The 14593-nt window shown below is 39.8% G+C and overlaps 1 long non-coding RNA gene across 1 annotated transcript in view; it reads left to right on the top strand.

Moving 5' to 3' along the window:
• Positions 1–14593, top strand: part of LOC111550461 — a 102344-nt gene that overhangs the window by 15250 nt on the left and 72501 nt on the right. The gene's annotated exons all lie outside the window — the stretch shown is intronic.

Raw genomic sequence — 14593 nt, 5'->3', positions numbered from 1 at the left:
TATGAAAATGGAAAATACACCTGGACAGTAGACAACTCCTTCCCTCTACTCCCCTACATTGACTACAGTACCATATTGTGAAATACAGTATTCAGCATATTTTCAGGGTTACCCAAAGTACCATCAAAGGATTGACAGCATGGTTACAACACAAGCAAATAGCCTGAGAAAATCTCGTTATGTCAGACCGATGGGTTCTTCTTTAGTGCAAAAATGAATATGGCCAAGCACATGAAAAAATGTATACACAGCATTATCTGTATATGCACACATGCACATACAGAATTCATATTTATATACACATCCATAGATTCTGGTGGCTATGCTCGTTGCTAAGGTGATTTTTTGCTGGAGTAAATACAGCTTTGCTGGTCAACTCAGACAGAGAAACTTCATTGAAGACACATCAGAGCCTCTCTTGAGAATCCCTCCCCTTTACTGAGGTCCCTCTTCCTGCTCACTCCTTCCCCAATGCCAGGCAGAAACACACATTGCCAGCTGGAGAGCGAGCTCAAAGTCTGAGGAACTAGCTCTATGTGGGAATCCTCAGTTAACACATGGAGCCCAAAAAGAAACAGGAAAAAAAACCTCAATGCTCAGCTGAATTCCAGAAGCCTACTCATTCTAATACTAACAGATGAGTAGGAGAACAGGAAAACAAGTGTCATGATCCCACCCCTCCCAGTTTCCCTGCCTCCCTCCCATGACCATTCCAGCCTCCTCCTCTTCCCCCAACTTTTGGATCTGAAGCAGCTCTAATGCTTAAGTCTGGAGACCTAGCATCTTTTACTTCTCAGTCTTTCAACATTTTGGCCTTGGAGGCAACTAAGGCTCTTCTAAAACTGAAAGACAATTTTCTAAGAGGATGAGATAAAGAGCTTTGGAAAAACTCAACACTCCTTCCTGGAGAGACAAGCAGTCCTTTAAAACAGCACAGCCTGTAGAGCCAGAGACTCCCTTTAAATCCTGTTGGCCAGAACACAGGGGCAGGGTCAATAGGGCCAGTTCTCCCACATGCTATTCCTGAGCACAATTTTTGTATCTCTAAATTCCAATTCTATATTTTTAATTCCTTCTTTTAAAAATATTTCTCTGTCTCCCCAGTATGAGATGGAACAGAGAAACATATTTTGAGGTCTGGCTGGGTCTTAGGATATGCTGTATATTTCTCCCCAGATTACCCCAGAGACAACACTCAATCTCTTTGCTGGTTTTTCCAAGAAATCCACTCATGTCAAATTTGGGTGAGTTTAGTAGAATTAACTTTAGCTCTGGTGAAGTTACAAGAGAAGGATCATATCACAGAATAAGAAGCCTTCTCCTGTCTTCCCAGCCCTTCCTTCCCTCGGCTGTCCTTCTTCTCTACACACAACCCCCTCCAAATTTTTCTCACTTGATTAAACATAATGATTTCTCTCTCTCTCTCTGAAACCTTAGTGCTAAGAGCCCGGATGAGGATGTGGGGTGGTTGAAAGGACGCTGGGAAGGGCGTAAGGTATAGATACTACCCAAATTTACTAAACATGTTCATCACAATGCTCAGGGGTAAAAAACCTCCTCATTAACATAACATATTCTCTTTAGAGCATAGTCACATTATAGAAAACAAACTTTCCCTCTGATATAAGGAAATATATACTTCTCTCAAAATGTGTGGGTAGCAATAGAAATCACTTTTGACTCTAAGCCCAAACAAAGAAACTACTGGAAACCTCCTGGCTAAGTCTCTTGTGGGCACATTGTTCTCCTTGGAGAAGGTTGCTCTTCTTTTCTCAGAACTGCTGGTCTCCATTCAGCTGCCTAGTAACTGGAGCCATTTCTACTGCCTCTTTTTTCTGGCCATGGCTGTTCTGCTCCTCTGGCCCTATCCAGTGGTAAAGCATGCGGCTCATGGAGCCATTAGTGATATTCTCCTAAAGTGGGACAGGTCTCTGTCTCTCATTCAGATTTATGACTTTTGTTGCTCTGGTGCTTAAACACTAATCCTGTTATAATTCTTATACATTACTTGCTCTCTCAGTTTCTTAATGGCTCTTCTCTTGGAAGGCTATCCCTCAGTATTACACACAAAAATATCTCTTTATATCAATCTCTATTCATTGGCCTAGGACTAAGTTCCACTGCCTTGACTTCAATGTATATCCCAGGTGTGTGTGTGTGGTGAGGGGGATACAATATACAATACTGTTAATTCTGGTCTTCTAGGCATCTTCACAGCCATCTACCTAAATGCTTATCTGTTTCTTTCTCCCAGGCTCCTTGTGCAAATAAAATTCTTTAATATGCATCTTGACATTATAGAACAGTACCATTGAAAGAAATGTAATGCAAGCCCCTTATGTAACTTTAAGTTTTTAGTAGCCTTATTTTAAAAAGGAAAAGAAACAGATAAATTAACTTTAATAATATTTAAAATTTAGCTCAATATCAAAATACTATCATTTCAACAAATAATGTTAATATTTTAATATTTTTTGCACTTAATCTTTGACATCTAGTATGTGTTTTATATTTATAGCACATCTCAGTTCAGACAAGCCACATTTCAAGTACTTCATAGCCACAGTGGCTAGTTGCCATCATATTGGACAACACAATTCTAGAGTTTCAAGGGTAAGTGTATAAAGTGTAAGTCTGGAATTCTAGTAACAAGCATACAAAATATTCATTGATGTATCAAGTACAAACCTCTCAGCTGAGCTTTTAAGGCCCTCTGTAATCTGTCCCACCATTCTAGCCAGTTTGATCTCCTTTCTGGTACTGCATACACCCTGATCATTCCTGTCTCTATACTTGGCTTTTTCTTTTCCCCTGACAAATGAGCCTCTTTCTGTTCCTTTTGCTGTTTTAACTTCTAGACCCAGCTGAAGTTCTCTCCTCTCCTGTACTACAGCAATTCCTATTGTTCTTTCTTTGGAACTTTCCTTAGTAACCTTTTAGAGGCTGTACCATAAAATTTAGCAGTTACTTTGATTATATTATCTTTTTGTTATTTGCTGTTATAGAAGTATCTCTTTTCACCACCAAAACTGGGAGGGGTTTCAGAGAACATCCATGTTGTATACTATACTTCTCAATTACCCACATAATCTACCCTAGTGCAGAGCCCATGGTGCACACTAAAAATGCTTTTTAGTGGCTTAGTATGCTGTTACAAGTAGTTTTCATGCCATTTCATTTATACCTTTTCTCTCCAGTTAGGTTGAAAACTTCTTCCAAACTAGATTCTGATTCTTTTTTTATCTCCCACACCACTTGGCACAAATATTACTAGGATTTAAATATCTAAGCTTAGCCAAAATTGGAGGGCAACTGACAGATTGATAAGTGCTTTTGCATACCTAATCTCATTTGATTCTCACAATAACTCTTTAATGTGGGACTTACTGATAGCATCATCACTTTCTAAATAATCAACATGAAGCTCAGAGAAGTTAATTGATTTGCTTGAGGTCACACAACAGGGAATTGCCAGAAAGCCCAAATGATCTAACTACAAATGCAAAGCAATGCTTTCCAGACCAGTGGTTACCACTCATACCCTTGGTGCATCCCATCTTACCCCCTCCAAAACAACATGGAGCCAGGGGTTCTGTTTTGCTTGGTTTTTGTAATTAATGTTTCCCAGGAGATTCTTGGGCATCCAGCTCTGCCATGTCCAAGAACAAGTATTTGGGAGTACTCTTCAGACATGCTATGTAAAGGGTAGCTCCCTTCTTACTCCTGTGGAGAGGATTCCCGGGGCATGGCATCCTTGTAAATGGTGTCCTCATCTGCTTTTTCCTGGTTACTCCTCACTCCCGCTTCAACTTGCCTGAAAAGAGAAAGGAGTATAAGAATTGTTAAATGTCTGTGAATGAACTTCAATAATAGTTGAATCTAAATATAACCCCTCATGGTTATTATTCCAAAAATCCAGTGATTACAGTTCAGAACTTTGAGCCACACATTCCCTACCCCCTTTCACTCAGAATGCCCCACACCCATTAAAAGCAGCATTATTAAAAACAGCAGCTACTGGGCGTGCTTAGAAACAACTCTTCTCAAGTAAATAACTTGGAATGTTTTTATTTTAGAATATCAAAGGGAGTCTGGACCACATTATGGCTAATTATCTACATATTTCCATGAGCAGAAATGAAGCTATATTTTAGTTATAAGGATACCAACCACAATGTCTTTAATGTTGGTTACCAGCTTTTTTAAAAGAGGAGAGAGAGAGAAAGCAAAAAGTGAATTGCACATTAAATTTCAGTTTAACTTAAATCTTAGCTCTAGTTATAGAACAAGGGGAAGTTGGTGAATGTAGCACATACATTTTCACCTAAGTACAGTGATTGCATCCATGCTGCCATAGCCCTACTTTGTGTAGATCTATCCTATCCTGAATTTTAAAATTTTCTCATGGGCAATTTCTCTGTCTGTGTGTGTGTGTGTGTTTAAGTATGTGTGTAAGTGTTATGTGTCTCTTTTCCTCTTCCCTCCTTTCCCTTCTTCTCCTCCCTAATGGGAGGTGGTTAAGGTAGCCTAGTTTGCTAGAAAACAATGAGCTCTGAAAGCTGAGCAAACTTAAACTGCAGAGCCATTTCTAAAGTAAAAAACACAGCAAAGTTGATCTGACTCTTTTTATGACTTACATAATTTTTTTTTTTTTGCTACATGTAATTAGGCTTAATAAGCATTATTTATTTTACAGCCTAGCCAACCATTTTTGAGCTTAGCTAGGGGAAGGAAATTTGAGAGGGGATAGAAAAAAGCCAGTGTGAACCCCCCACCCCTGCTGCCCCCTCACTGTTTATCCTATCTCAGGAGAGGGGCTGCAAATGGAGCCACACCTAGCACCCTATACTCCCAGACTCATTCTCCTCCTGGTTCACTTTGCTAGTGAGTAAATTACTCAACTGGGAATTTCTAAAATCTCTAGACTGTGGGTGGCCTTGATTAAATGCTCTAAGAAGAAAAGAAGAGAGAAGAAAAATCCTGATTATCCAGAATTTTTGGATAATGAGTCTTTCTGGGCAGTAAAATTTCTCAGATAACTGAGCATTTTTCCTTTAAGCTCCAGACTTTTAATTTTAACCATTTCAAATGGAAATCTAAATCAAACATATCATACTCTTAACTGAGCTCTTAAACGATAGACATAATTTAAAATTTTCTTCACCTAGTTATAAAAAACGATAGTTTATTATATTTACTTGTCATAGAAAAATCACCTCAGGTTGTTGAGACATGTAGGATGTTTATTCTATTAAATGATCCAGATTTATATACATGTAAGTCCTTGTAATGGTTTTTTGTTTCTTTGTTTGTTTTGTTTTGTTTTTTAAAGACAAGGTCTCCAGGCTAGAGTGCAGTGGCAGCACAATCACAGCTCCCTGCAGCCTCCAAGTTCTGGGCTCAAGCAATCCTCCTGCCTCCACCCCGCAAGTATCAAGGACTACAGGCATGCACCATCTTGCCCAGCTAATTAAAAAAATTTTTTTTTGTAGAGATAGGGTCTCTTGCTCTATTGCCCAGGCTGGTTTGCAATGTTAGTTTTTTTATGTATGTACTTTTTCTGAAAACATTCTTTTCTGTTGTTAGTGTACCTGCCACTAGCAATTCCATTTCCCTCTCTTAAACTGCTATATTCATAAGAACTATGAATATGTTTGAATATTAAAATATTCATAAAAATTAGAATAACAGGTCTCCACATTGAATGTGAAGTAGAGGTAAGTAGTTTTTGAGGGAGTATGTCTGAGGGAGCAAATAGGACTTTTATGTGTCCTACTGAATTTCCTTGTTATTGCCAACTTTCTGGATAGAGAGATTGTTAGAAGGATGAATTCTGGAAAGTTAATAAATTATTGTGGTTGTTCTAAAGAAACTGACTCAAAAACTCATAGGGTGCTATGGTTTGAATGTGTCCCCTAAAATGCTTGTGTTAGAAACTTAATCCCCAATGCAACAGTATTGGGAGGTGGGGCCTTGTGGGAAGTATCTAAGTCACAAGGACTCCACTTTCATGAATGCATTAACGCCAATTATGAAAGGGCTTGAGTCTGCAATCTCTTGCCTCTCATGCATGCCCTTTGCCACGTGGTACCTCTTGCCATGTGATGGCACAGCAAGAAGGTCCTTACCAGAGACAATCCTTCAGTCTTAGATTTCCCAGCCTCAAGACCCATGAGCCAAATAAATTTCTATTGTTTATCCAGTCTGTGGTATTCTTTATAGTAACACAAAATGGGCTAAGAAGAAAAGGTGAGATGTGAATATCCCTTCATAGAATGTATAATAAAAATGCTTTTAGGCTAGGTATAGTGTCTCATGCCTATAATCCCAGCACTTTGAGAGGCCAGTGTGGGGGCATCACCTGAGGCCAGGAATTTGAGACGAGCCTTAGCAACAAGGAAGATCCTATCCCTACAAAAAATAAGAAAATTAGCTGGGCATGGCAGCACATGCCTGTAGTCCCAGCTATTCAAGAGGCTGACGTAGGAAGATCACTTGTGCCCAAGAGTGCAAGGCTGCAGTAAGCTATGATTGTACCACTACACTCCAACCTGGGTGACACAGCAAGACCCCATCTCAAAATTAAAAAAGAAAGATTTTACTTTTCTGATGACAAAAGTAATGCATGCCAATTTTAAAAATATAGTCAAATCTTATAAATGCCTCCTGTAAAAGTCCTTCATATTCTCGCCATCCCCCAATCCCAAATAACTACTTATGAAAAGTACATCAATGCTTTTTATGTTTACATACTAGCATGTTATTGTGGATTTTTAAAAACATAAATTTAAGATCTATCTGTACCTTACAACTTGATCTTTGAACTTACTAATTTATCTTGAATGTCTCATGAATTAGTCCATTTTTAGTTATTTCATTGCTTTTTTAGCCACACCTTAGTATTCTATTAAGGATTGTGTTAGAGTTCTCTAGAGGGACAGAACTAATAGGAGATATAGATATAGATACAGACATATCAAAAAGAGTTAACTTATAAGATCACAAGGTCCCACAATAGGCTGTCTGCAAGCTGAGGATCAAGGTGAACCAATTTGAGTTCCAAAACTGAAGAACTTGGAATCAGCAGTCTGAGGGCAGGAAGCATCCAGCACAGGAGAAAGATGTTGGCTGGGAGGCAAGGCCATTCTCTCTTTTTCATGTTTTTTTGCCTGCTTTATATTTGCTGGCAGCTGATTAGATGGTGCCTGCTAGATTAAGAGTGGATCTGCCTTCCCCCGCCCACTGACTCAAATGTTTGTCTCTTTTGGAATCACCCTGACAGACATACCCAGGATGAATACTTTCTATCCTTCAATCCAATCAAGTTGACACTCAGTATTAACCATCACAAGGATATCCCATAAGTATTGAAACAGTTCTCTGCTGATGAATGTTTACATAGTATTTAGGTTTTCAACATTAAAATCAATAGTGAAGTGAATATATTTGAATATGTATAATTGAGTGAGTATTTGGGTAGAATAAATTCTTAGATGTTGATATGGTTTGGCAGTGTCCCCACTCAAATCTCATCTTGAATTGTAGCTCCCATAATCCCCATGTGTCGTGGGAGGGACCTGTGGGAGGTAATTGAATCATGGAGGTGGGTTTTCCCATGCTGTTCTCATGATAATGAGTAAGTCTCACGAGATCTGATGATTTTATGAAGGGGAGCTCACCTGCACCTGCTCTCCTGCCTGCAGCCATGTAAGATGTGACTTTGCTCCTCCTTTACCTTCCATCATGATTGTGAGGCCTCCCCAGCCATGTGGAACTGTTAGTCATTAAACCTCTCTTTTTTTATAAATTACCCAGCGTTGGGTATTTCTTCATCAGTATGAAAATGGATGAATACAGATATGGAATTTGGCCTTTGAATTTGCACTTAGAGCTGTTATATAAAATACCACCCAGGGAAGTTCAAAACTATGGAAATGCATTCTCTCACAGTCCTGGAGGCTAGAAGTCCAAAATTGAGGTGTAAGCAGGGCCATACTCTCTCTGAAACCTGTGGGGAAATTCTTACTTGCTTCTTCCTAGCCTCTGGTGGTTTGCTGGTAATCTCAGTTTGCAGATGTGTAACTCTAGTCCCTGCCTTCTACATCACATGGTGTCTCTTCCTGTGTGTCTCTGTTTTCACATGGCCATCTTCTTATAAGGACACCAGTCGCATTAGATTAGGGACCAAACCCACTCCACTATCAGCTGAACTAATCACATCCACAATGATCTTATTTCCAAATAAAGTCACATTCTGAGAATTGAGAGTTAGGACTTCAACATATCTTTTCTGTGTGGGGAGCAGGTGAAGTAGGGGAAGGAAGGGACACAGTTTAACTCATAACATCTTTCAAAGGATAAAGACTTTAAACATTTAATAGATGCTGCCATTTTTTCAAAAACATTATGCCAGTGTATATTCTCATCAACAATTTATGAGAGTACCAGTTTCTCATGGACACTGGATATTATAAATTTTCTATTATTTTCTAATCTGATAGGCAAAAATTTATAACTCATTGTTATTTTATTTTGTATTTTTTTATTAGTGAAATAGAGCAAATTTTCACTTGCTATACTGACTACTATAGAGAACTAAAAAAGGAAAAAACATTAAGAATTTTTCACTTGCTTCACTAATTTCTTCTGTGATTTGCCTCTAATGTCCTTTGCCCAATTTTTCTATTGCGCTCTTCATCTTTTTCTTATTGATTTATAAGGGCTTTTTCTTTACTAGAGGAATCTATATAAAAACTCTTTGCTTATTATATATATTGTACTTTCCTCTCAATTTGTCCTTTATTTCTGTTCTTGCTACATAGAAGCTTATTATTATTATTATTATTATTATTATTATTATTGTTATTATTGAGACAGGGTCTCACTCTTGCCCAGGATGGAGTGCAGTGATGCGATCTCAGCTAACTGCAACTTCCACCTCTGGATTCAAGTGGTTTTTGTGCCTCAGCCTCCTGAGTAGCTGGGATTATAGGCGTGCATCACCATACCCAACTAATTTTCATATTTTTTAGTAGAGACAAGGTTTCCATGTTGGCCAGGTTGGAAGCTTATTATTTTATGTGGTTACGTTTCTCTTTTCAGAAACCAGGAATTTTCATTCTTAGAAAGACCTTATCCATTCCCAAATTATAGAAATAGATGCCAATGTTTTCTTCTAATACAATTATGGCTTCATTTATACATTTAATTTATTTGTCCCATTGATACGTATTTTAGTATAAGGGTCAGGTGACAATCCAGTATTCTTATTTTTCCAAATGATGATAACACGGTTGTCACAGGCTGTTTATTGATGCATTTTCCCCCACAGATTGGAAATGACACCTGTATCATATCCTGCATTCTGTGTAAATTGCCATATGCTTGGAGGTCCAATTCTGGGCCACCCTATTCTGTTTCATTTTCCTGCCAGTCTCCTGCTGAGCTGGAACCAGTGTTAGAGTTACTGTAACTTTGTAATACAGCCTAATATCCCATGTGGTTTGTTTCCTTCCCTTACTTTTCATAGTTTTCCTAACTGTTCTCAGAAGTTTATTCCTCTAGATTAAGTCTAAATTTTAGCAAGTTCAAATATTTTGAGAGAATGGCATTAAATTTATAATGAGGAGAGAACTGGCACTTCATATATTTTTTCTACTCAAAAAATGGACCTCTCTATGCATTCAAATCTTTTGTATCTCTCAATATTATGCCTTTTTTCTTCATATAGCACAGGTTATATAGTTTTGTTAACTAATTCTTAAATGTGTGTGTGTGTGTCTGTGTGTGTGTGTGTGTGTGTGTTTTGAAACATACACACTCCCTCTGTCACTCACGCTGAAGTGCAGTGGCATGATCTCAGCTCACTGCAACCTCTGCCTCTTGGATTCAAGGGATTCTCTTGCATCAGCCTCCCAAGTAGCTGGGGCTACAGGTGTGCACCACGATGCCCAGCTAATTTTTATATTTTTAGTAGAGACAGGGTTTTGCCATGTTGGCCCAGCTGGTCTCAAACTCCTGAACTTAAGTGATCCACCTTCCTTGGCCTCCCAAAGTGCTGGAATTACAGGAGTGAGCCACCATGGCCGGCCTGAAGTGTTTTTTAATTGCTACTAGGAATAAGATCTTTTCTTCCAGTTAATTTTCTACCTGATTGTTCAGTATGCAGGAAAGTTATGGGTTTTTAAAATATTAAATAGACAACTGGTTACTGCCCTGATTTACATTGTTTCTAATGGCTTTGCAGTTGTTTCTCTCGGAGTTTTGAGTGAATTGTCACATCATCTGCAGTAACTATAATTTTGCTCCCTCTCTTACAATATTTATATCTTTTACTGGTTATCTTATCTAATTATAAAGTTTTTCCAGAAAAAATGTTAGTTAATAGCAGTAATAGACATGTTTGTCTTATTCCTAATTTAAGCCAAAAACTTTCCATTGTTTGTCTGTTAACTGTGATGTTGGTTTATGATTTAGGATACATCTGTGTATTGTATTATGGAAGTATTCTTATATTCCCATTTCGACACATTCATTAATAACATAAGAACATGCCGCTTACTAGCTGTATGCAACCCACTTCCTAATATGTGACCTGAGGCAAGACTCTTAACCTTGCTAGGCTTTAGTGTCCTTATCTACAGAATGAATATGAAAGGTATACCTCCCTCATTGTGTGATGGTGAGGACTAAATAAGAAAATGCACACAAGTGTACCAGATAGTGCCCAATACATAATAAAGGAAAAATAAATGTTAGCTCTTACTATTTTTTTTTTACTGTGAATGAATACTGAAATTTGTTACATTTCTTTTCTATACCTTTGAAAGTAATCATGACTTTTCTCGTTTGACTATTAACAGGGTTAATTATACTAATAGATTTTCTAAAATTGAATCCAGCTGAAATGAGTCCCACTTTGGTATTTTTTAAAATGGACTACTGAATTCTATTTGCTAGTTTTTTTTTTTTCGTTTTTTTTTTTTTTTTTTTTTTTTTGAGACAGTTTGCTCTGTCACCCAGGCTGGACTGCAGTGGTATGATCTTGGCTCACTGCAACCTCCACCTCCCAGGTTCAAGTGATTCTCATGCCTCAGCCTCCCGCGTAGCTGGGACTACAGGCGTGTGCCCCCATGCCTGGCTAATTTTTATATTTTTAGTAGAAACAGGGTTTCACCACGTTGGCCAGGCTGGTCTCAAACTCCTGACCTCAAGTGATCTGCCCACCTCAGCCTCCCAAAGTGCTGGGATTACAGGCATGGGCCACCATGCCTGGCTATTTCCTAATATCTTTCTTAGAGTTTTTACATTGTATTTAAAAGGAAGATTACCCTGAGATGTGTGTGTATGTGTGTGTGTACAATGGGTATAGGTGTGTGGTATGGGCTATGTGTGTGCAGTATGTTTGTATCTGTGCAGTGCATGTGTGTTGGGGTGTGGGTGGTGTGGATATAAGGTGAGTCTGTGTAGTGTGGTATATGTGTACCGTGTAGGTGGTGTATGTGTGTGAGACACATTTGTATTTGGGCAGAGTGTGGTATGTGTGATGTGTGCGTGAATTGTGTGGATGTTTGTATTTGTGCAGTGTTTGTGTGTGTGTGTGTGTGGTGGGAGAATAATGCTTGTGCATAGAGTGTGGTACATAAGTGTTATCTCTATGAGGTTTTAGTACCAATGATATGTTGGCTTCCTAAAATATGTAGGAGAATTTTTCCTTTATGCTCTGGATGAGTTAAATAGCAACAAAATCATCTCTCCCTTAAAGATTTAAAATGAGAAAGTTGTTGACCTTGGCCTTGGGAGCTTAAGGTAGCATTATCCACTTTTTCCATGGTTTGGTTTTTGGAAGATCTCTGAGTCTATTTTGATAAGAATTTCTTTGAAAATCATCTATTCATTCCCATTTATTAGAGAATAGAGAAATAGCTATTTTGGATATGACATCGAATAATTGCTCAGTCTAATTCCAAAGCTTTTCTGACATTTAGTATGAAGAGAAAAAGTAAGAGCAGTTGAGAAGTCCTTTTGGCATGAAGAACACTATAAGGATAGCCAAGAGGGGAAGACAGACTCCCTCTGAGGCTGGATCATCTCGGAGTACTAAAAATGGAGAAATCCGTGACTGACTTATTTACCATGACTAGATAAGTAGTAAATAAATATCAGGTTGGTGCAAAAGTAATTGAGGTTTTTGCCATTACTTTCAATTTTTGCTGTTACTTTTAACCTCAATTACATTTGCACCAACTTAATACCTACAAGATAAATGTAATCAGTGGACTAAACTCTTCCAAATGTGGTGGCCCTTGAGGAAAATACCAAAAGCATTTTAGGGAGAGGCCTGCTAGGACCCTTATGGGTCAGACGGAAGCTCCGGCAGTGGGCGCCTGCAGCCACTGTGGAGCGGGAAACACAGGAGGAGAAGGGCTGAAACTGAGCTGAGAAAGGAAGAAAGTTTCAGAAAGACCCAGGACATCTCAGTAAGAAGTGCAGGCAGGGATCAAAACCCTGGGGCGAGGGACGTGCCTGCTGGCATGGAAAGTGCAGGTTCTGAGACTAGTGAGACTTGGTTATGACGTACCAAGCTGGAGTGACCCAGGGTGTCGTTCATGGGCTCTTGTCCTTACTGGAAGCTTATCTGTGTTTTACCGACTTCCCTTCCTCCCACCTAGACTTGAGAAGAAGCTGCTAAGTTAGCATGCTCAGTTAGATGGCCTAGAGGCGTGTAGCTGAACTGCAGAGGTGTGCAAGCATTCTCTCCTTCAGCCTCCCCAACCCCTTTTTGACCCCCTAAGGGTGCTGACTCCTCGGTTTCCAGATGCTGCTTCTGTGGCTGAAGTTTTCCCAGAATACAGCTCCATTCCTGGGCTCCACACACCCAGAAGTTCTTCCGTCTGGTCCAGTTGGCTGCTTCTTCCATCATCATACAGAACGTAGAAGAACACTAAGGACAGAAGGGAAGATGAAGACAGATCGTTCACTCCCTCAAGGGATCTTTTAGAGGGAAGACAGACTCTCCGCTCTCAATATTGACCTTCTAGTTCCTGTTTTTATTCTGAGAGAATGTTTCTGTTCCTGGTCCTCAAAGGAAATAGGTTTTATTTGGTTGGCTTTGCATTCAACTGGCACAATTAGAACTGCAAGAGACATCACACTTGAGGAATCTGGGGCCCCAGAGGTTCAGCTGACGGTGCTTTGCACATAGCAGATTGTGATAGTTCCATTTTATGTGTCAACTTCACTGGGCCACAGGTAGCCCAGCTTTTTGGTTAAACATTACTCTGGGTGTGTCTGGGAGGGTCTCTGAATGGCATTAATGTTTGAATTAATTGGTAGACTCAGTAAAGCAGGTTGGATCAGTTTTATCCAATCCATTGAATTTCTGAATTAAAAAAAAAAAAAAAAGCTGAGTAAGAAATAATTATCTTTTCTGCCTGACTGTCTTCAAACTGGGACATAAGTCTTCTCTTGCCTTCATACTGAGACTCAGACTTGAATTTACACCATCAGCTCACCCAGTTCTCAGGCCTTCAGAATCAGTCTGGAACCACACCATCAGCTCTCCAGGGTCTCCAGCTTATTAACTGCAGATCATAGACTTCTCAGCCTGCATAATCTTGTGAGCCAATCTTTATAGTAAATCTCTAGTTGGCTCTGTTTCTCTGAAGAACTCAGACTAATAACACAAGTATTCAGTAAATTCCTGCTTACTTTGTATAAGTGGCCTTTGGTAAGTCTGGTGAGCAGTTAGTGGCAGAGTTCAGACCAGGATATAGGGTTGCAGGCTCATCCACCTGGACTCCTTCCACCAGAGCAACACCAATTCACCCCTGTGGAGGTGAGGCTGGACAAAGAATGATGGTGATGAAAGCAGTGGCCCTGTGGGAACCACCAGAAACTGAGCCTAAAGAATAGGAATAAGCCGGCCGGGCGCGGTGGCTCAAGCCTGTAATCCCAGCACTCTGAGAGGCCGAGGCAGATGGATCACTAGGTCAGTAGATCGAGACCATCCTGGCTAACATGGTGAAACCCCGTCTCTACTAAAAAAATATACAAAAAACTAGCCGGGCGAGGTGGCGGGCGCCTGTAGTCCCAGCTACTCGGGAGGCTGAGGCAGGAGAATGGCGTGAACCCGGGAGGCGGAGCTTGCAGTGAGCTGAGATCTGGCCACTGCACTCCAGCCCAGGCCACAGAGCGACACTCTGGCTCGAAACTGTAAAAAAAAAAAAAAAAAAAAAAAAAGAATAGGAATAAGCCAAGGAGTCCACCCAGGCCCAGTGAATATCAGGAATCAGGGCTTTCAAACAAGGCCATTTGTCAGACCAGGGCAGCCTAGCAGCAGAAACAAAGTGGAAGCAAGAGACTCTGTATCCAAGGTGAAGCTTACCTGGCTCGTCATTCTTTCATTCTTCCTGCTATTGCAGGACACTGTGGCTTTCCCAGGAATGGCCTTCCCAGAATCTGAAGGCCCATCTGATGCCACATTAGACCTGCTACTTTTACCAGCTTCTCCTGATAGGACTCCACAATATCTTTGACTTTAAGGGTTGAACTTCTAGGCAGCTCGTCTAAGAATCCATCCGTAGAGTAGACA

This window comes from Piliocolobus tephrosceles, chromosome 15 (genome assembly GCF_002776525.5).
Source record: "Piliocolobus tephrosceles isolate RC106 chromosome 15, ASM277652v3, whole genome shotgun sequence".
In the NCBI taxonomy this organism is placed as follows: Eukaryota; Metazoa; Chordata; class Mammalia; order Primates; family Cercopithecidae; genus Piliocolobus; species Piliocolobus tephrosceles.
This window is presented reverse-complemented; position numbering and strand designations above follow the sequence as displayed.